The following is a 23,392-nucleotide window of genomic DNA, read 5'->3' as shown; positions in this document are numbered from 1 at the left end:
TCAAACCTTACTAAAATTTGCTCATCCTCAATCTTTTGAGACTTGAGAAAGATAGTAACTTTTGTCATTGGATTTTTTATAATTCTCTAGATATTTGGATCAGAAAAATGAGTGCTGACATCGACTGTTTTTAAGAAGTCGATTGAGGAAATGGGCACTTTCCCTATCAGAGTTCACATTAGTATATGTTCCTCAAAACATCATAAAAGGATAAAAATTGTGATTGCACCCAGAGAAGTGCGACTGTGAAAATCAAAAGAAAAAAGGCAGAAACTAATGGATTTTTAAAGCTCAAAATTACGATCGTGACCCTTAAAAGCATGACTGCGAGTTTGAAAAGTTAAATATATACTGAAAACATTAAATATCTTTCACCCATGTTTGTTAATAAAGAAACAAAATAGTTGGAAGGATTTATTCTGTAGTTTCATTTTATAATTAGTAATGACAATACAAATACATATCAGCATTGTATAATACTTTTCATACTAAACAAAAATAATGAACCAACAATTTTGGCTTTTTTTAACTTTTTATCTCTAAGGTTCTGCTCAGTGACCCGTAAGCAACAAAAATCAAAAGTCATCATACACTGATATATCTATATCCATTAATTGAAGTAAGAAGATGTTATCTACATAAATTCAAAAAGTACCAATATCAACACAAGAATATCTGCAATTACTTAAAAGTAATGTAGAAACCATACATACCTGCAAGATATAGCAACACCTATGTATGTTAAATACCAAATAAATGTAGATGGAAGGCACAAATTAACACACATTCAAATGTTGCAGGATCTTCAGGTGGTGCTTAAGGATAATTAAGACTGTAGAACTCCTTTGTTTGAAAATTATACAGAGCCTGCAAAAAGTCCAAAAGCATATTTACAAGCAATAGGACATAACTGACTATAATTGAACATGCAAAGCATATTACTTTGTACAGGAAAAAATAAACTTTTCATATGATATCATATCCAACAAATCTGTTAATGAGAAGCTATTGCCACCTGAAAATAAGAAAAGTATTCACTAAGGTGTCCTACACAACTTCTAAGAAACTCTAAACTTTATATAATGCATCAACTCGAAAAAAATGAAACAAATAATGTTTTAATGACAAATTATTAGATTATCACAAAGCGTTGATTATTGATTAACACTGATATATGGTGGATTTCCTCTACAAGTGTCTTGTTCGTCTCTCGAAACTTTATTCAGCAACTTTATCTAATGAAGTGCCTAAATTTTTTCGCTTCGCATTTGATATTTTGAATCAACTATAGGCCCTCAAATAGTTCTATGGTTTCAAATAAAAAATCTTGAATATTTATAAATATTTAGAATAGTTGGCCCATTACTAAATCCATCTGACTCGAATTTTCAATAATCTAGATCTTGTAAAGATGACAACATTACTTCTACACAAGATTTTGTATTAATTTTAGACAACCATACAAGCAAGGATGTCGAGCTGGTATGCTAATGTTAATAGTAATTATATTATGCGACATTTAGTTTCTTTAGAAAGTAAGAGAAAACCCTGTGACAAAAACATAATATTTATTAGATATACAAAACTAAACAAGCTTCAAAACTGGATGCATTTAATGCAGCAAAATTTCTTATAATGGAAGTTGAAAAATAAAAATATGAAAATGAAAATGTACCTTTTTCCTAGTATACAGATAAGTTGGTGTAAATGTCTTACTCTTGTTCTCTAGCCACTGAAGTGAAATAGACAAAATAATTTCTTACTGATTGTATCAGGCATATTACACATTAAAACTAAAGAGAGAAAACCATTAAAGCCTTTATAAATACTTTCATTTTGCAATAGTTTTCATAGCAAGACAGAAACAACAAGAAAAAGAAAAAGGACGGAGAGTCCGTGGAGAAGATAGAGCATCTAGATCTTTCTCTTTATAGAAATGAAGAATCTTTTAACTAATGACAGAAGTAACTGCACAAAATCAATCTTGATGTCCAACTTTTAATGAGTGATTTAGGCGGGAACAAGAAGAAAAAGAAAATGGAAGGGGAAAATTGATGGGTTTGGGTACAAATAATAGTATTATTATTATTATTATTATTATTATTATTATTATTATTATTATTATTACGGGAACAAGAAGAAAATGAAAATGGAAGGGGAAAATTGATGGGTTTGGGTACAAATAATAATTAATAATAATAATAATAATAATAATAATAATATTATTATTATTATTATTATTATTATATATTCATATATACACTAACACATATATGTATATATACATATACATTTATACGTTTATTTTAGTTTGTATTTTTACTTTTTTATCATAATTTTAAAGTAGTGTGTATTTAATTATTTGCAAATAAAATATAGTGGAAATCATAAAAACTATTATTAAGTTAGGTATTCCAAATTAATTTTTCCAAACATAAAGTCTTTATATTATATAGTCCATACTCTATATTATTAAGTTAAGTATTCCTCAATGTTGATATCTCAAGTAATCAATTGTAGCAAATCTATTATACTAATTAATTATTAAATTAACAATATTTAAATAAAATATAAATACTTTAATTTAATATTTAATGAAATTGATAATTATATAGTATTAAGCAATAAAATTAAAGTAAAAGATACAATGATTTTTATTAAAACTATATGGAATGAGTGGTATTTAGTTTCACTACCTATTTTGTATTATCCTTGTCTATTAAATTAAGCACGTAGAAATAGATGAGAGGTGATGTTCCTTTTCCCTAATTATTCAAAGTTAATGAAATAATTAGAATCCAATTCCAGCATTAGGCTAAAACATAGATGATGTTTCTAATGATTTAATTCTAACTATTTTCATTCCAATTGTCACGACTCGATCTGTAGGCTCGTGACCGGTATTAGAGAATGGGTAGACTTAAGGCCATAAAAACTCCTAGTAAGCCTGATTAATCGAAAATTCAAATATATATATATTTACATACTATTAAACCAGCCCAACATATCATTCACAAATCTCCAACTGGATGCTAGCAACATTCTATAACTTGTTACACATCAAATCCAAACATAATATGCTAGGTACACTATTGCGGAGAGTCTAAAATTTTAAATAATTTAAAATACAAAAGTAGAAATTAATTACAATAAGCCTGAAGGAGAAGGAAGTCGGGTTGTCAAGCGAAAGACGATGGAGAACCTAATTGTCATCTGAAAAATTTAAAATTGAGACTATCAACCTCGAGAGTAATTAAAATCATATAATCCTATAAAAATACAGTCTCCTTAATAAAATATTTATTTAATCAGAATAATATATCATATTGTATTAAAACATATGTCATATGCCATAATTCAGAAAAAATACAATTTAAATGTTTATGGGACGAATACCTCAGCAGAATCCTAACCCCAATATTAGTAGTCTTTTGGCTCTCTTATTCCAACAGGTCTGGCGCCCAGAGAGCGAAGCTCAACCAGGATCCTTAAATTCAGCCTGGTCACTTGATTCCTAAATAAGCCAGCGGCCAAAGAGCAACGCTCGACCAGGATCTTCCTTCGGCAGTCAAATTTTCACAGTCTAGAAAATTATACTCAACCAAGGAAAAATCCAAGACTAACCTTTTACTACATGTCTCTGATTAATACCGGTGCGCACGCGGTCCCGATGCAATCCATCAGGTGGCATTGTTCTACTGCTGCCCTCATCTCGAAATTACAAACATAGCATCAATAATAATTATAAATAATATAAATCGCAAGCAAACAAAATTATTCAATAACATATTAAGAATTAAAGTTGAATAGTCTTGAGTGTAGCAACATGCAATTTATGTGTAATAATAATAATAATAATAATAATAATAATAATAAAATAACAATAAATATAATAGCAAAAGAATGATAATAATAATATTAATGATATCGATAATAATGAAATAAATTTACTAATAATAATGCTAATAATATCATAATATGTTTCTCTCCCCCTGACTTGCAATGGGTATAGTAGGAAAATACATATGGTGTTCATGGAATTGGACATCCATACTGACATACATTTATTGAGTTAGAGGGTGATAATACCTATATCCTTTCTGGTGAAGACCATAAGCAACAAAGAGATATCAAATAGCAAGAGGTTCGAGTTTATGGTGTATATAGTGAGGTAGGAGAATAAAGGTGATGCAACCAAAGACTTTAGGAGGTAAGTTTGGTATGATGATGAGGTAAGGCTTTTATTTAATGTATCAATTGGGTATGAAAGTTTAGAATACGAGATGGAATACGGTTTATGAGGTAAAAGGCTGAGGATAAAGTTTCTCCCTAATATTGGAGAGGTATATTGGCTTTTGATAGTATAGCTTAACCATTTCCAAGAGATGACGGTCTTTCTTTCTGTAACTACATTTTGTTGGGGAGAATAAGGGCATTATGGTTTTATGCATTACACCATGTAGTTGGAGTAACTGCGTGAGTTCATGATTAATGAATACACCTCCATTATATGTCTGAAGTAGTTGAACTGAAGTTTTATACTGAGTTTTCACCATCGAATAAAATTTCTCCGATAATGAGCAAACATCATGCTTACTTTTCATCTAGCATATCTATATCATATGACTATAACCATCAATAAATAAAAGAAACCACCTAGCTCGATTCAAGGTTGGCACCTTTGTAGGTTCCTAAACATTAGAGTGTATAATAAAAAATGGTGTTGAACTTTTATTTTTTTGAAAATAACTTAGGAAATGAATACTTTAAATATCCAAATGATGCATATCCAAGGCGCTTCTACCATAACCAGATAGTACTTTCTATACTCGAGGATACCCAACTATTATTCCCCAAACTCGACTCAGTCAAGGCAGTTAAGCTAGATGGTTCGAGGTCAAGATAATAGAGCTTCCCTTTTCTAATACCACAATTAATCGTCCTATTTGTCTTGATGTCCTTAAAAACACAATAATCATGCTAAAAAATTACTACATAATTCAAAGAAGTGGTTAGTTGAGATATATACAATAAATTGAGATTTAGAAATGAAACAATTAAAACAGATTCTAATTTAGATTATCAAGAGAAAATAACCCTTTACAAATGAACTAGCTTCTATAATATTAGTTGTAAACACAATAGATCATTTGATAGTTTTAGCTCTATAGGAGTGTTAAAAGACCTACGATTACTTAATCTATAATCAATAATCCATGTATATGACTTATTAGTAGCAAAATTATAGAAAGACTTACACAGTGGTTTCAAAGATATGTGTAAAGTAGCAACATCTGGAGAGGAAGTTTGCTTAGTCACAACTGTTGATACTGATCTAGTTTTAGACTTTTGTTTTAGGCGTTTAGAAGGATCCCACCATTCAGGATATCCGATCAAGTCATAACATATACTTTGAGTGTGTCCTGTTGTACCATATTGCATACATTGTCTCGTTGAATTAGCATGTTTATTAATAATATCAATGCTTCGAATTGTATTTTGCCGAGCTAATGAGTTATTTTTGTTAGCGAGTAATGCAATTGACTCTAAGGAAGTCTCTTCACCAATCAAGGTTTTTTCCCGATTTATTTCTCGGTGAAAGTATGCATATGTACATTCAAGGTCCAAACTTAGATCCTTACAAAGAACTTCTCATCGCACTTGTTCAAACTCAGCATCAAGTCCATTCAAGAAGATATAAATTCTCAACTTTTCCACAGCTGTTTATAGTGACATCATTAAGATCTTTCATTCTTACTTTATTGTGATGATCAAGTTCTTGAAATATTTTAATCAACTCGCTATAATAAGTCGGAAGAGATCTGCCAAACTTAAGAGTGCTCATTGGTTAAAAATAAAAATTTATGTTTCGTTTGATTCGTTATAGAATACTTTTACAAGAGCATTCCAAATTTCACAGATTGTTCATATACAAAGATACCTTTTTATAATTTTTGATGTCATTGATGTGAGTAACCAACTTTTAACTTTCTGGTTTTCGGTATACTACTTGAAATAAGAGGGTACAGTTGATTCGGGTTGAAGAGAATCTCTAATAATATAATCCAGTTTCTCACTTATGCATCTTCGTGATTTGAGACCAAGTGTTATAATTGGTTTCGATAAGGGTTATTCCAACACTAAAGCCATAATTTTTAGAGGAAACATGAATAATTTGTGATGGTAGTACAATAGTTAATTTAATGGGAGTTTCTAATGAATGAGAAGATATTTTTTTCTAATGGAAGATTTATGCAACCTATTCTAATACCATCAAGAAACTTTGATTCAATATTCGCTCTTATTGAATTACTCAAGTACAAAGATTTATATAGACTCTCATTTACACGGCTTCTTTTACAATACAAACTAGAAAGAAAATAAGTACTCGTAAGAGATAAGGACATATATGATAAGAGATAAATACAAGAGATATATATTGTTTAAAAGATAAATAACAAATTAAATCTTCTACATTGAGTATATTATAGGTGTACAGTTTATACCAAGTTTATTTCTAGTATACAAAGAGTATTATTAAAGTATATTTTGAGTATACAAATGGTGTCCTCATAGTTTATTCTAAATATATCCAACTTACATTTAACATACTTATACCTAAATTTCATTTGATGGATAAAAAAAACACCTACTCATTTAAATTGAAGAAAAATAATAAATTATTCATAACGAATTCAAATAAATAAAATTTATAGCTTAAAATATATCTATGAGAAAATGATACCTATTTAGTATCAAAGTCAATAGTCCTATCATTCCTATTAATAATATAATAAAACTATTTGTTCATCATTTACAATGCATCAACAGAAAAATCACATGACAATTAGATGAAGTTTTTCCTCCAAATCTTCTTTTCCTTATCCATCTCCTTAAGCTTGCCACATAATTTAAAGGGATAATTACAAAATCTGTGTTTGAACTTGTTAAGATTTGACAAATAAGTGTACAAACTTTTAGAAGTTACAATTTGGTATATGAACCTAGTAAATATTTACGACTGAGTGTATATAGCAGGTCAATAACAGATTATATGTTATCCATATCAGTTTATTACAAAATGGTATGTCAACTTGTTAAAATTTAATAATCAAGTGTTTAAACTTTTAAAAGTTACAATTTAGTATGTAAAATTAAAAATTACTAATATTTAAGTGTGCGAGACCAGTCATTATATATATAAGAAAAATCTAATGTAGACAAATTAAAATATATTATATTTTTATAGTGTAAGATAATTTTTATATAAAATAGAGTAAATCTTTCATGTAAATAATACAAATTAGAAAGATAGATAAAAATATATAAATAAATACTATACATTGTCATAAAGAGATGTATTAGTAATTAACATTATAGTTAAGATTATTATCATCAATAATAATTGATTTTGTTTTAGCTGTTTATAGTGATGGGTTGAAGAAAACAAAGCGTCGCTCAAAGTTGAATATAGATTTTTTTAAAAGAATTGATGAAAATATAGTGAGAACGATGTAATAATAGTGGCAGTAAGAACAATGTATTAATCTACTAAAAGTAGATACTTTGAAAAGACTTTTTTGATATTTTATTCTTTTTAATCTACTAAGCTGATAATATGTGTTTTAAAATTATAAATTTGTAATTGCTATTGACCTGCTATATACACTCAATTGTAGGTATTTATTAAATTCACACACCTAATTGTAACTTTTAGAAATTTAAATGTTTGATTGTCAAATGTTCGCACACCATTTTTTAATTATCGAGCTTCTTTCCTGTAAGTTACCGGTTCCATACACTTAAATTTTAATAATTTCCAGTTCCACACATTAAATTGTAACTTTAAAAAGTTTAAATACTTGATTGTCAAGTATATACGCTATTTTTATAATTATTCCTAATTTAAACTCACTACTAAAAATCTTCATCTTACTTGAATTTTGCTTAAGAGAATAACATGATCACAAGCCTCTTCCGATATTCGTAAGTTTGTTGTTTAAAAATCATAATTACACCTAATCTTTTTCCATAAAATAAATCATACATATGTAAAACTAGTAAAATGTAAAAAATAAATTAGAAAAAGCTACAAGTTTTAATTTTTTGAAGATCTAATAAAAATAATCTAACAAGACTTATATTTTGCTTCTTTAAAATCCAAAATTTTAGTTGTTATAAGCATGAATTAACATGATCTAACAAGATCATATCACATTAATAAAAAAATTGGACTTTTTATTCCAATCTTTAACCAATAATTAGAATTGACTGCACAATTGTTTTTAAGCAAACATGAGAATAAGACTAAAATTGCAACAAAAATACGATTAATAATATATATTAGTATAATATCTACTACTATTATCATTATAATAACTAAAACCAAAACAACACCAATAAAGTAAAACAAAAAAATAAAGAGCATGATATGGAGTTTAGGTCTTAGTGCCCATAAGAAATTGCTAAAATTTTCTCTTAATCTCTTTCTCCCATTTTTCTATTTCGTATTCTTTATTTTCTCAATTTCTAAACTCTTAACCTACATGTACACTTCTCTTTCTTTTATTTGCATTTTAGCAAATACTTGGAGTGTATTCATTGATACCATAAATTCAAAATCCAAAGCTTTTAGTCAATTATTTTATGTTATCAAAATCAAGAGGGAATAAACTCTAAAAATTCTTTGAGCATGTTAAACTAATAGAGAGTCCTTTCATAATAAAGAGAATACAAATCACCAATCACTAAAAGCATCAAATTTTAAAAGACAAAAATCAAACCAAGCAGTCGAATTTTTAGCACTTAATCAAAATTTATAAAGACAAAAAAAGAATGGATAATTTTACTCACCAATGATGAAGATCAACACAAAAGAAAATTAGGATGAACAAAGTATAAATACCAAAACTGAAAAAAAAAAAAAGAATGTGTAGAAATCTTAAACCAAGTAATCAAATTTACTAGCATTTTATCAAAATTTGTGAAAACATGTAAAAATGGTATTTACACTCACCAGGAATTGAGATCAAAGTAAAAAATATCGCGACGAAAAGAGTATGAATTCATAAACATCATGATGAATAATGTGTAGATTGTGACAGCCTGGCATAGAGAAGCGATATGATGAGGGTGGGAAGTGGACGTTGGGGCAAGGATAGGATGTCTGGACAATGAATGGCTTTTGGCAAGCTTTTAGGATGGCAACACTCTAAGGTACGAGGGTACATAAATGAATTGAATTGCATATCGAGATAGGGTGGGAAATGATTGATAACATATATGTAAAGAGTTGGAACTAATCATATGATATGCTTTTTAGTTGTTTGGCTGTGGAGTTGTAGGAATTACAAAGTTAAACGTGCTTGATTTAGAGAAATTTCAGGATGGGTAACCTCTTGGAAAGTTCTTGACCTGGCCAACGGGACAAAACCGTGAAGCCAGTGGGGGGCAAAAGCGGATAATATCTCATGTGATCTGGTTTCGGGTCGTTACATAGATAACGTGGGGTAATTAGCTCTATTGGTCTCGAACCTGCCAAAGGGACAAAACCGTGAAGCCAATGTGGGGCCAAAGTGGACAATATCTCATTTGATCTAGTTTTGGGTCGTTATATAGATAACATGGGGTAATAGCTCTATTGGTCTCAAAATTTTAGCCTATGTTTCCAATTGGTACCAATCCTTTTTTTTGTACCAATGCTTTAAATTCCATTATAGGTGATAGTACTCATTGGGAATCCGTTCAATTTTTTATGATGTGGGAAGTGGAGCTCCACAGCAACATTCTACTCACCGTCCACATCATACTTAATTTTGGATAAATTGCTTCGTTGATACCAAAATCTTGCCAGTTATATCTAAATGGTACCAATTCTACAATTTTTTTCTTTCTAGTTCCACATCTATTAGTTTTCTTTCAATGGATAGTATCTAATGGAGATTTGCTTAAATACGAGTTAGAAACCCGCCAAAACTCAAAAACCCACTTAGACCATTAATATACTTTATAGGCAAACTACCATTCTATACAACCACAAAGCACTAATCCTAAAAAAACTAAAGTCCACAATCCTCTTGATCTTTAGGACCACGCCAAATATGGAAATAACCAACACTTCTCCTATAAATACCCATCTAAAACACTAATGTAAGGCTAATGCTAATATAACCCTCAAACATTATTTCTTAAGCTACTACTTAAAACAAAGCACTCTCTTGTTACTTTACACTCTTGGTGATATCAATACCCATTGGGATCCTGAAGATTTTTTGCTAACGTGGCAGCCAAAAGTTCACTTAAGCATGACACTAATTAATTAAAATAGCTTGTGGCAACTAAGAAGATAGATTAATTGGTTGTTTATAAAAATCAATTCTAATTAAAAACTTTTGTTTTGAACAACTTGAGTATTAAAATAAATATTAGCAGAAGCAATTAATCAAAACAATTGAATAATTCTCAATATAGAATGGAAAAATAAATCACAACATTTAGCAAGCATAAAAATAACAAATATAAGAGTGTAGGGAAGAGAGATTCAAACACAAGATTTATAGTGGTACAACCAACTCCTTGCCTACATCTACTCCTCAAGCTTCACTTGAGATTTCCACTATCAATGATCATTTTGCGGGTGCAAGATCAAATCCAAGTATTTTTAAGCTCACACTCAGACTTTTTATAAGTGTTTTGATGGCTAACATTCAAACCTTCAAATCCAAGTTTTTTCCTATGGCTAATACTCAAAGCCAAGTATTTTTCAATGGCTAACACTTAAACCTTCAAACCCAAGCGTTTTATGGCTCACACTCAAGCCCTTACAATAGAGAATGATTTAGAGAAGAAAGAAATCAAGTTCACTCTTACAAATATAGCTCAATAGTAAAAAAATAGAGTGAATTTACAACCCTCACACAAAAGTGTTTCAAACTTACAATGAAGAACAAGGGGGTTTGATAATGAATTTTATGCTTAAAGATGTATAAAGACGTTTCTCATTTATATTTGATCTTTGGAGAGCTTAACAACCTTCAAGTTCATGTTCCAAATGAGTATTTATAGTGCCTTTCCTCCATATAACCGTTATAAAGGTTGCTTAGGTCAAATCCTCTATAGCAGCTATAAAATTGTCATTAAATGCACTGTCAACATGAATTTTACGGTCAAGAAATCCTTATTGCGATCACACCAAATATGACCATTGGAGAGTGGCGGTCGCGATCTCTACTGGACTGTTTTTGCTCATTTTCTGCGGTCATGATTTTTATATAACGAGTGTGATTACTTCCAAATTCAATATCTTGAGCTATACAACTCCAAATGATGAACTATTTTTTTTTTTTGAAATTTTCACCAGTCTCATAAAACTTTGTAGTTTTGAGAAATGCCCAAAAGATCATAAAATTGTATTGCTTATCTCAGTATGATATTTTAGTTGTTGCATCTTTCATACACCTTGGATTGATGTAAAACATTTTGTATATAAAACTAGACTTCCAGGGCTATAAATTTGAAGAAGGAATTTTAAAAATCCTCTTGTAGAAATAATACTATTAATTCTAATTAATCTCATCTGCTGTAGTCCAATTTGACAGCTTGAGCATTATTCACTCAAAAATTCGAAACTCAATTTTTCTAGCTCTAAAAATTATACTAATTTTTGTTCCTGAAAATATATTGATGTAATTATCCATCCATATATGGTTTGCCCTCATATTCTCTTTCAAGTAGTACAGTTTATTCTTCAAACTTCAGCTAACTGATTTTATTCCATAAAGATCATGCTTGTTCACATGAGTTTCTTGACTCCACATGCTCTTTGCATAGCCCTTATATGTTCTATCACTCTTTCATATTATTACTTCATGTTTTTGTCTTGATATTCATATTGACTTCAGTCTTCAAGACTTTAACTCTTGATTTAATATTCATGCTTATGTCTTCATCTTCATCTTGCATAGTCCAAACATTGATATATATTCGCTTCATTACATTAATGGCAATTAAAGAATACCTACTAACAACAATAACACTAAACAAGATTTTTAGTAATAATATTTTGCATCATAAAAAATACATATGAAATCTTGAGGTCAACATACATCAATAAGAAATCCTAGAATCCTAATAGTTACCATCAATTAAAATATTAACAATGAGTGTGGTATTAAAAAGAAATAAATTAAAGAATTAGTACTATTTGGAAATAAATGGCAAAGCTTTAATACCAAGGGGGGCAATATACCCAAAGTCAAGCATAACATGAACGGTAAATGGAATGCCAATTTGGAGCTCCGGCCTCCACGTTATTAAAAATTGAATGGATTTTCAATGGATATCGTCGCCTGTAATAGAAATTAAGATTTTGGTACTAAAAAAAGCCTAAAACATTAGTACTAATTAGAAATACATATCAAAGTTTTAGTACCATAAGACTATTTACCCGGATAAAGTTGAAGAGCTAAAATAAAAATTTAGGTTGTAAAAAATATAAAGAAAGAAAAACAAGTTTAGAAAAAAATAAATTTTCTAAAGCTAACAAATAAAAGTAAACAGTATAAGATAAAGAGTCCACGGTGTAAATTCCTCTAACACATACTATTTAGTCCAGTAGCTGCAAAGTGTAGTATCTTTTGGTCATAACTACACATACTTTAATGGTAGCTTTACTTGTGGAATAAATGTATGCATGCTAGTAGCCACATGGAAATTCCTATCTAACATTGTCAAAATTATTTTTGTAACTGGACTCATTAGTTATCCAAGTAATAAATAAGAGTATGTCAATCTTTTTTAACAATAAAAATATGTCAATTGTGAATGTAGATTTTTCAGTGACAATATCATGGTAACATTATGAAATAGACATAATCAATCTAAAGAACTTTGCAGTAAAAATATTAATTACATAATTGACATAAAGGAAAGAAGAATGATTGTAGGCTTATTCTTGGCTACCTACTAGCTTATCAGTTGTACCTCAAGTTCGTCTTACTCTTGCCCAGGTGAATTAAATGAACACCTCTTGGAAGTTGTCATGCAAGAACTAGAAAACAACCTCATACACCTATATCCATGGGTGTAAAGAAATCAAGTCAAGTAAGTATTAAAGAAGTCTTGGAACACTCATAAATTCTTTTTATTATTTTAATTAATTTTATTTTTCTTTATTTACAATTAAGTGAGATATTAATTTATTTCTCTTGATTTTGTAATTAGCCCCTATGATGCAAGTATGCATTATATAATAGGAAAAACGATCCTAAATACCCCGATCTTTGAGCATTTTTGTGAATCTATCCTCATCTTTAAAACTTATCAATTTGGTCCACCATGTTTGCGTATTGTATTATATCTACCCACAAGCGTTTTGGCGTGTGCCACTCATGACATGACGTCCATACGTGGCAATAAATTTTTACCGACATGGCTCAAGACTTGAAGAACCTCAAAACTCACTGTTTCTTCCCAATTTTTTTTCCAATTCTAATTTCTAGGGGAATTAAAACCTAGGGTTTTACAATAAAAGGAATAGCTTCAGCTGCGCCTCCAACTAGAAGATTCCCTCTTAGGACAGGTGCTAGCACCTCATCTTTCAAATCCTCCCTTGGTACAATATCAACTAGAAAATATAAAATATCAGTCCTTCTAATTGCCGCAGCAATATCATTCTTTTGGAGCGTCCTCCTTTTGTTCTCCTCTGTATGATTGCAAGACCACAATATCAATTCAAGAGCGAACATCTCACAGGCTCTAGAAAATATGACGGGAGCCTCAGTTGATATTATCCTTACATCTTCATCTGCCTTTATAATCTTTTTAATCCTAGCCAACGGCAGGCTATGATTCTTAAAATCAGAAGTATGCTCAATATTTTGGTACTGATTAGCCTAGAAGCTCTATAGTTCTTGCTGCAATTGCTGTTGTTGTTGCTGGTGGATATGCTGATAAGCAAACTGGTGTTGAGCAAGCTAAGATTATGATGTGGCAGATTGAAGTGATCCGGTAGTGGCAGGTCCCATCATCTAGTTAGGTTGATAAGACGACTTGCCATATGGCACTGGAGCAGTAGTCCCAACAACACTTGCTACAGGAGGCTGGCCATGCCCGTGCTGATCCATGGTGTTATTGGCTGGCTTGGAACACTTTCTTTATCCTGCGGCTTCTAGTGCAAAGTATAGACAATCTCATTCATATACGAGAGTAGAGACAATGTTGAGTTGCTAATAATAATAATAATAATATTATTATTATTATTATTAGTAATAGTACCCAAAACCACCTATTTTTCCCCTCCCATTTTATTTTCCTCTTTCTTCCTGCTTACACCCATTTCCCCTCACCTCTCCCTCGCCGTTCTAGCTGCCTCCCCCTTCCTCGCCATCTTCCAGCCGCCTGAAGCAGGAGTCTAGTCGTCCTCCACCATTGACCGACTACAGCTCCACTTCCTTTCATTTGTTGTTGGAAAACTAAGGAAGAAGAAGAGAAAAGGCTGCCCATTTTCTTGGAGCTGCTGCAGACGTGGTGGCTGTGCAAGGCTACTACGAGGAGCTTCCTTAAGCTCCAAAATGACCATTAGAGACCCCAATTACCGCTGCCATCACCGGAAAGGAGAGAAAGTACTTTGTTAGACATATTTGCGCTTTAGGGGAAAATCTATGCACATAAGACTATGATTTGCGCTTTGGACTGCTAGGTAAGACATACTTGCCCCCATTCCTGCCAGGATCATCTGGGTAATCTATGAGTGTATTAAAGTTTTATTGGGGACAAAGGGTCAATTTAGCCCTTAAACTTGTCTTAATGGATCAAATAGACTGCATTTTAACTTTTTTAGTAAATAGGCCTAAAATTTGTATTTTTGACACCAAATAAAATCCAAATATTGACTTCAGTCTACACATATATTTAGGGCTGTAAACAAACCAAATTTCTCGCTAGCTATTGGGGCTCAGAGCGATAAAAAGCTCGTTCGAGTTCGTTCAGTAACTTAAACTAGCCGAGCTCGAGCTCAGTTTCGAACTTGATAATTTTATCGAGCCAAGCTCGAGCTTGACAGAGTTTGGCTCGTTCGCTCGCAAACGTGTTCGTTAACTGGCTCACGAACAGGCTCGTGAGTTCAAGCTCGAGCTTGGTTCGTTTATAATTCGTGAATAGGCTCGTGAGCTCGAGCAGGTTTGAAATTTGGCTCGTTTATAGAGTTTATGAACATACTTATTTATAAGTTCGATAAGCAGACTCGGGAACAGGCTCGAGCTCGAGTTGAAATTAATAATAATAATAATAATAATAATAATTATAACAACATTAATAATATTATTATAACAACTATAACATTTAAATGAAGCTATTACTATTAGTAAGAATTACAGTAAAAATAATAAAGAATAAACAAATATATTCTATAATAATTTAATAAATGAGTATTTTCTGAGATAAATAAAATAAAGTTGAGCTATCATTACAAATTTTATTCTACTAAATGCATAATCTAATTATACTAATTTAATAAAAAAATTATTTATTATTACAACACTAATTAGTATAATATAATATATTCTATGACTAACTAGGTACTAGCGTGGAAAGAAAAAAATTAAACATTATGTCTAAATAAATATAGTTAGTTGTATTGTCATTATAGCGAAATCTTATATATATCTTAACCTTAATATAAAGTGTTTTTTTTTATCCCATGCTCTTCAGTTATTAGATATCTCATATTTTTCCAACCCAAATATTAGAATCAATAGAGTGGAGTGTCGGTGTTGGACCATATGATTTCTTTGTGCAAATCTTAATTTAATTAAAAATTTAGATTGAATCCAAGTTTATATATATTAATTAGGATATAGCTTTTACGGTCTTTATTATAATAAATAAATTGCTAAGTCATTAATATTTCTATATTTAACTAATTAATCACTTAACTTCACTATTTTGTTCCTTAATCTATTAACATTTTTAAGTGCTAATATTAATATTAATTATATAATATATATATATATATATACATATATATTTATTAAATAATCTTTATAGAAAATGTATCTTTTAACTAATAAAATCAACATTGAATCATCAATCATCGTGAATCGCTAATGATTTATTGACAAAGTACACTTAACATATTAAATTATTAATATTATTAACTTATGGTTATGTAGTACTAATATGACATATATTATATTTATTAAATAATCTTGATTAGTTTCATGTCTCTTAATTAATGAATATTATATTATTATATAAAAGAATCCTATACCATATTGTTATGTAATAGAATTTAAATTTTAACCTTAAATTTTTAATTTTAATTAATAAATCTCACTTTTACTATTAAAATAAAATATTAATAAATGTATAGATAAAGTATTTATAAGTATATGTATTATTTTTAGAAATATAAGACAATTTTTTTAAACTTGGATATATTATATATTTTAATTTTAATTTTTATAACATCAAAACTTAATATTTATATAAAAATAGAAATATTATGTATAAATTAAATAAAATTTTTATTAATAAATCTATATATATATATATATATATTGTGTACATACTAAGTAAAACTATATAATTTTAAGATAATCTATATAATTATTAATAAAATTATATAATTTTCATATATCAAACTAAAAAAAAATATTACAAAACCCTAATTCGATGTTGCTGACTTCGACGTTGCTGCCATTGCCATCGCCGCTGTTGTCACTGCCGTCGCCCTTGATGCAGCTGTTGTAGCCCTAGCTGTAGTCGCCTCCATCTTGCTGCCGTCTTCTCAGCCACTGCTCCAGTCTTCTCATCCGTCATCTCAGTCGCTGTTGCCGTCGCTCAGTATATATAAAAGCTCTAATCTTTGCGTTTGATTCTTTTGTTTTTTCTCTCTTTTTCTTTTTACACACTTTCTCTCACTTTCGAAAGAAATAAGATTCTTTTTTTTTATGGTCTTCAAGTGACTCAAACAGATCTCCGACATTGACTTAATCTTCGGGTAACTTTGTTACTGAAACAGTTTCTTTCTTTTAATATATATGTAATTTCTGTTACATTAGTCTTGCAGCAAAAGGAGAATAAAATGGCATTATCCGTTGAGATTACTAAGAGAAAATCTGTGGGAATTTAGTTGTTTCTCTGCTTACTGATAAAATTTTTCTTTGTTAGGAATATCCAAATTTTTATTTTATTAATATTCATAGACAAAATAATTTCTGGGTTGAACTCTTTTCTAGGTGATGAATCAATTGTTAGAGAGATCTGCTGACTCAAAATAACTATTTCTTTTAGCATGTCTATGAGCATTTTAAGGAATTTGGATGCTATTTCTATAAGCTGTTGCTGTGCTTAACATGTTAAAAGTTGTGTTTTTCCTTCTTTTTCACATATTCATTGTGTCTCTCACCAGGATAATCACCAAAAATGGTTAGAAGAGCGTCATTTAAACAGTAAATCAACAATCCATTTTTGTGTATGCACGACATACGTGATCTTATATTTCTTTTACGGTTAATTGAGAGAAAATGATCATCAAGTTTAAATTGCTACCACCCACAAAGTTGTTTATCCAGGAGTAAATTAGAAATGTAACTCCTAACATTGTTAGTAACTTTTGTAATTTATTTTATATTTTGCTAAAGGAGGTAGAAAAAAAATATTAAGATGTCAACTCCTCACATGTCAACACAAGATTCAGCAATATCTCCTATTTTCATAAGAGTCCAATTGAGTACAAATGATACTAATGTAGCAGGTCAAAGCAAGAATTTGATTTGTTTAAGTTAAGATAGATTTGTGATTTGTTTAGTATTTCTTTTTTCTTCTTTGCATTGTTGGTCTTTATGCTACAAATTTGGATTTGTTTATTCTATTTTGCTATATTTGATATTGTCATCATTTCTTGCTATGACTTTAGATGTTAATTAATATAATTTTTGAAAAATATTTAACGAACTCGAGTTCGAGCTCGAATTGTGCTTGATGAGCTTGTTCTCAATATAAAATTAGCAAGCACGAACTTTGAGCTTTTGTAATGAATTAAATTTGAATCGAGCTCGAACTATTTATTAAACTAAGCTTTTTGCGAACTAAACTCAAGCTATTCGCGAGCTTAATTATTTCCACACGAGCCGAACTCAAGCTCTATTATGAAGCTCAAGCCGACCTTGAGCCTCTGCTAAAATTAAATGAACCGAGCTTGAACAAGATATTCGGCTCGGCTCGGTTCGATTACAGTCCTACATATATTGCAATAGAGGCTAAAAGCGCGTGAGTCTGTGAGTCTAGGAATCTAGCATAAAAGTATTAAAACAGATTTTACTTTTTCTTTTAATCTCTTTCTTTTTTTCTTATCCATTCATTTCTTTTCTCCTTTTCCTTACACATTTCTTATCCATTTTTCTCCTAAGTCTTTCTTTTTTTTCCTTTCAGTTCTTCAACTTTGTTAGAACACCATCTAGAACCGTCGCCATCAGTCGCACCATCGCCGCCGTTAGTTGCACCACCCTTACAGCAACACTTGATTTCGGCAAAACCACTCATTACAGCCTCACCTTCGAAGCTGGTCTAATTACTCGTCATTTCCACCATCAACCCTCACAAAAGAGAAAGGACCTGGTTTTGGTATGGAGATGACATGTACTTTTTTATTTATGGTTTTTGATCTTGATATGAAAAACTTGTTTTGATTTTTATTGGCATGCTTATGAATCAAAAATTAGTTCCTTTTTTGGTTTTTAATGAGAGATCATGACAATGGGTTTGTATCTAGTTAGCTATGGTGTATTTTTTTTTTTCTATAATTGATATGTTGAAATTGATATATAGTGCTTGATGAGCTTGATGTGATCAATGGTGAAGATCAAATTGATGGTAGTGGTTTAGTGGTCAAGATGGAACTAATGATAATGGTGTATATTAGGAAGATGGTGGCGATTGCGGTGGTGTCTATGGTGAAGATGTTGGCGATGGACGATGGTGGTGGTTAAATGATATGTGGTTTAATTACTTAATTTTTTTCAATCAATTATTTTTTTCAATAGAAAATAATAATCAAAATTAAAAATTATAGAGTTTTGTTAATGTTAATAAATAAGTTTTTTGGATTTTTAATTTATTAAATTAATTTTTAAAAATAATTGTTGCACACGCTCCAAATTTGTAAATATTTGGAGTTAAATGACTTGAAAATGAAATATTTTGGGCCTATTTGCGGAAAAGATTTGAGTTCGATTTATTTAACCATTTGATACAAGTTTAAGGGGTAAATTTGACTCTTTGTCTATTGTATCGGTGATGCTTGAATGATTATGTTCTTGTGTTCATTTAAGAATTATTAGATTATATCACTAACATTTGTCAATTGTGTATCAATTTCATATTCTATTTTATTTTAAATTTTAAATTTTAAATTTTTTATGTATAGATAAGAAAATAAGTAATTTATAAATTATAAACATAAATAGTTATGTTAATTATATATAAAAAGTTTATATTGAATATTAAAATATTCTATTTACATTAGAAGATCGTTCATAATAAGATTAAATCACATTGATATTTTTTATATATTTAGATGGTATTGACACATTGCTAGTCAATCTTGATAATGGATATAAATTAAATTAATTTTTTTTAAAAATAATTACTATTTACCTCTTGACTCTAATATACGAGTTGCCTTCTATATCTCTTTTATTATATTAATTTCCTTTTATGTTTTTATAAAACTAACTATTAGTCCCTATATTCAAAGTTAATGCAACTAAAAGATCATATCTATATATAAAATTACAATTTGATCCTTGGACTTCTTATCAAGTATTAAACTCATCCAACATTAATTTTTATTAAATTAGAATAAAATTTTTATTTTTAGCATAATTGTTTTCTACTGTCTATCAAAATAATAATAAATGTAAAATTTTCTAAACGTAATTATATATTCTATTTAGTAATTTAAATTAGATTATATAGTGATTAATAACTACTCTAAATATAAGTATTTATAAAATTGTGTCAAAAAATAGTGAAAGTAAATAATGATAATTAATCATTTCTGTTAAATACTAAAACTAATATATTGTAAAATTAATTATTATTTTTCCTAAAATTAATAATTTCACTCTAACATGATAAAAAGATTAATTATGGATGAATTTTAATACTTGACAAAAATTCAAGGATTAAAATTATAATTTTATTTATCAATTTAATTATTTGACTACATTGATTTTAGATACAGGAAGACAATAGTTAATTTTGTAAGAATATGAGGAGATTTTAATATAAAAAACAACATAAGAGCAACTCCTATATTAAAATAAAAAAGATGGTAATTAATAATTACCTCAAAAAATAATAATAAACTAAAAAGATTAATCCAAAATTTATATTCATTATTAACATGTTAATAATCTTTTATAACACACAAATAGGCTTTTAAGCAAGAATTAATTAAAATGAAGTTATTTGGGCTTAACTTTATATATGGGCTAGTTAAAAGTTAACGAAATAAGGAATAGTTTGGCATTAAGGTTGGAGAAGCAAATTTTAATTTTATTCTATTTTTTGAGTTTTTGAAAATTACTTTTGAAAATGTTAGTTGATACTTTTTCTAAAAGCATATTTGAAAAAACAAATTTATAAAAATTAAAATATTAAACCAAAAAAGTTATAAACCTATTATTTCAACATCTAACAACAATTCTAAACATACATTAAATAATAAAGCTTTAGATTTTGGCATAAAGGGATTAATTGGTCCATCTATTTAGAGAAAATTTCAGAGTACATATGAATTTTTGAAATTTTTATATTTTACTATAGCAATTTTTTTTTACGTTCTCTTTATTTCATTTTTATGGGATTTAAAATCTTTTTCATTTTGACAGATTGTTGATGCAGCCCTTCTCTATCATTTGAAGCTCTTTCTTTCTTCATTTTTGCATTCTCATATTCCTTTATCCTCCAGTTTTTAGTGACTTTGGCCATAGAAGAGAATGTGAAGAAGGAATTTTGTATTTGGCATGAATGCCATATGTGACATTTTACTTTAAGAATTCTTAGTGTGTCATTTTGTATGCATGTCATGTATCCTTTTAGTATGTATGCATTAGATGGTAAAAATGATTTAATGAGTGTCATATGTCATTTTGCATGCCATATGTATTTTGGCCTCTTTATCTTTCTTTCTATTCAAGTTTCTGTTTGTTACATTTTTCTCCATCATTTGAATCTATATTTTCTCTATTATTCAAAATTGTTATTCTTTTTTTAAAAAAAAATTATGTTTTCAGTGCACTATTTCAAATATTGGATTAATTGAAGCTTTTAATTTAAACAGATAGTGTATATATTGATTCAGATAAAATGGATAAAAAATGTATTGTTAGTACTTTGAAGAAATTATATGATACAGGTTTGAAGAAGAATGAATAGATAAAATCTCTAAGAAGAAACATTTTAATATTTGGTTTTTGTTAATTTTTTATGTTTTTTTTTTATTTTTGTTTGATTTATTTTTTACCGTTGTAACAAATCTATATTTTTGTTTTAAAGTATATAGTTTTTGGCTTATTTTTTATTTATTTATGGTTATACTATTATATATTTTTAAGTATTTATTTTTTGGTTTATTTTATAATAAATTAATAATTTTATTTTTTTATGCTATACTTTACCTTTAATTATATTGTTTTTTAGTTTATTCTTTTATTTATTCTTTCAACAAATTAATATTTCTGTTTTAAAGTATACAATTTTTGGTTATGCTCTACTTTATCTTCAAATTTGTTATTTTTTTATTTATTTTTGTAACAAATCAATTTTTTTTTTCTATTTTTCTGTCATGCAATGGTTTGCTTTCTAGTATAACTTTTTTTTTTTTTTTTGGATAACACATCAATATTTTTTCTGAGATTGGTGCTTACTTTTCTTTCTAATTTTGATGTTGTGAACTCAACTCAAATTTTAAGTAATCAACTTTGAAACTCCTCCAATACTGTAGATGTCATCAATGCTAGCTGAAATTTTACCAAAACATACAAAAATTTGAAGACAAAAACGCCACATTGTTCAACAATTTGAAGACTTTTTATTTTTTATTTTTTATTTTTAATGTAATGGTCGATTTTGAAATGTTGTATCAATTTACTTGTTCTTAATTTGTCTTCATTGGATTTAAACTGAAACATCATTGTTGGATGGTGTTGGGTGGATTTAGAATGTTTTTGCAGAAGATTGACACGAGTTGTAGAAAAGATTTAAGGAAAAAAATTACTGTATTTTTAATATTTTAGGATGAATTTTTATTTTTATTTTTATAATGTATTATACTGATTCAAGCTCAATTAAGATAAACCAAAGCCCACTCTTAATGAGAGCAAAAGATTTATTTATATCCTAGTTGGTTTAGAATTTGTACTAAATACGGTAACAGGTACACAAGGAGCTAAAGGAGCCATATAATGTTTTTTTTTTATGGTTAATTGATGTTTCAAATCGTTTCCTAACATTATATGTAGAGGTATGCATCAGTCGGTTCGATCATCGAACCGAACCAAGAAAATTGAAAATTAAAAAAAAAAAAAAAAGAGATCGAACTGAAATATAAGAAATCAAACTGAATCGATATGTTATACCAGTGGAATGTGCTATTTTGTATTTCTGAAAGGTCACAGGTTCAAATTCAATGCTTTCTTTCTCTCTATTTCTTTTCTAAATTTTTTTTTTAAAAATCCCTTACAAAATAATGTTGCCCAGACAAGAACCCAGTACCCATTGTAAGTATTGAAGAACACTTACCACCAAGCTAATATAAAAAGTTTGATCTGATTAACATAATACATATATATATTGATGGGTTCTGTTTTCTTTTCTTCTTTTGCTTTATGCTAATAAAAACCAAACCGAACCATAAAACCAAAAACTGAATTGAATTTATAAAAAGTGAACCAAAATTGTTATTCAGTTCGGCTTCGATTTGATTTTCAGTTTTAATTGGATAGTGCACATCCCTAATTATATGCATATATTCAATACTATTTTAGATAAATGTGACTTTAGAAATATGATTATATTGAAGATTATTCAATATACTAATTTCAAGAGAGGATTAAATTGAATATAAAAAATCAAAAGAGAATTAAAATGAACATTTTAATACCAAAATTTTCCTTAAAAATAAAAATTAAGTGTATAAGGTTACTCCTTTGGCTAGAATTATCTTCTTTTTTCAAAGTTATGAAATATAATTTTATCCTTTTACTATAAAATATCTTGAGTTGCCTTATTGTTTATTGTTGTGTGAATTAATTAAAAATTCCCAACTTCTATGATGTATATGCCAAGTCCCAACTTGTTCAATTCCTCAATTCCTGAAAACAGAAAT

The 23,392-nt window shown here is 28.8% G+C and overlaps 1 pseudogene; it reads right to left on the bottom strand.

The window, feature by feature from the left end:
- Positions 1 to 13,479: 13,479 nt before the first annotated feature.
- Positions 13,480 to 14,194, bottom strand: LOC107261459 (annotated as a pseudogene).
- Between the last annotated feature and the right edge of the window lie 9,198 nt (positions 14,195 to 23,392).

Source organism: Ricinus communis, chromosome 8 (assembly GCF_019578655.1).
Source record: "Ricinus communis isolate WT05 ecotype wild-type chromosome 8, ASM1957865v1, whole genome shotgun sequence".
In the NCBI taxonomy this organism is placed as follows: Eukaryota; Viridiplantae; Streptophyta; class Magnoliopsida; order Malpighiales; family Euphorbiaceae; genus Ricinus; species Ricinus communis.
This window is presented reverse-complemented; position numbering and strand designations above follow the sequence as displayed.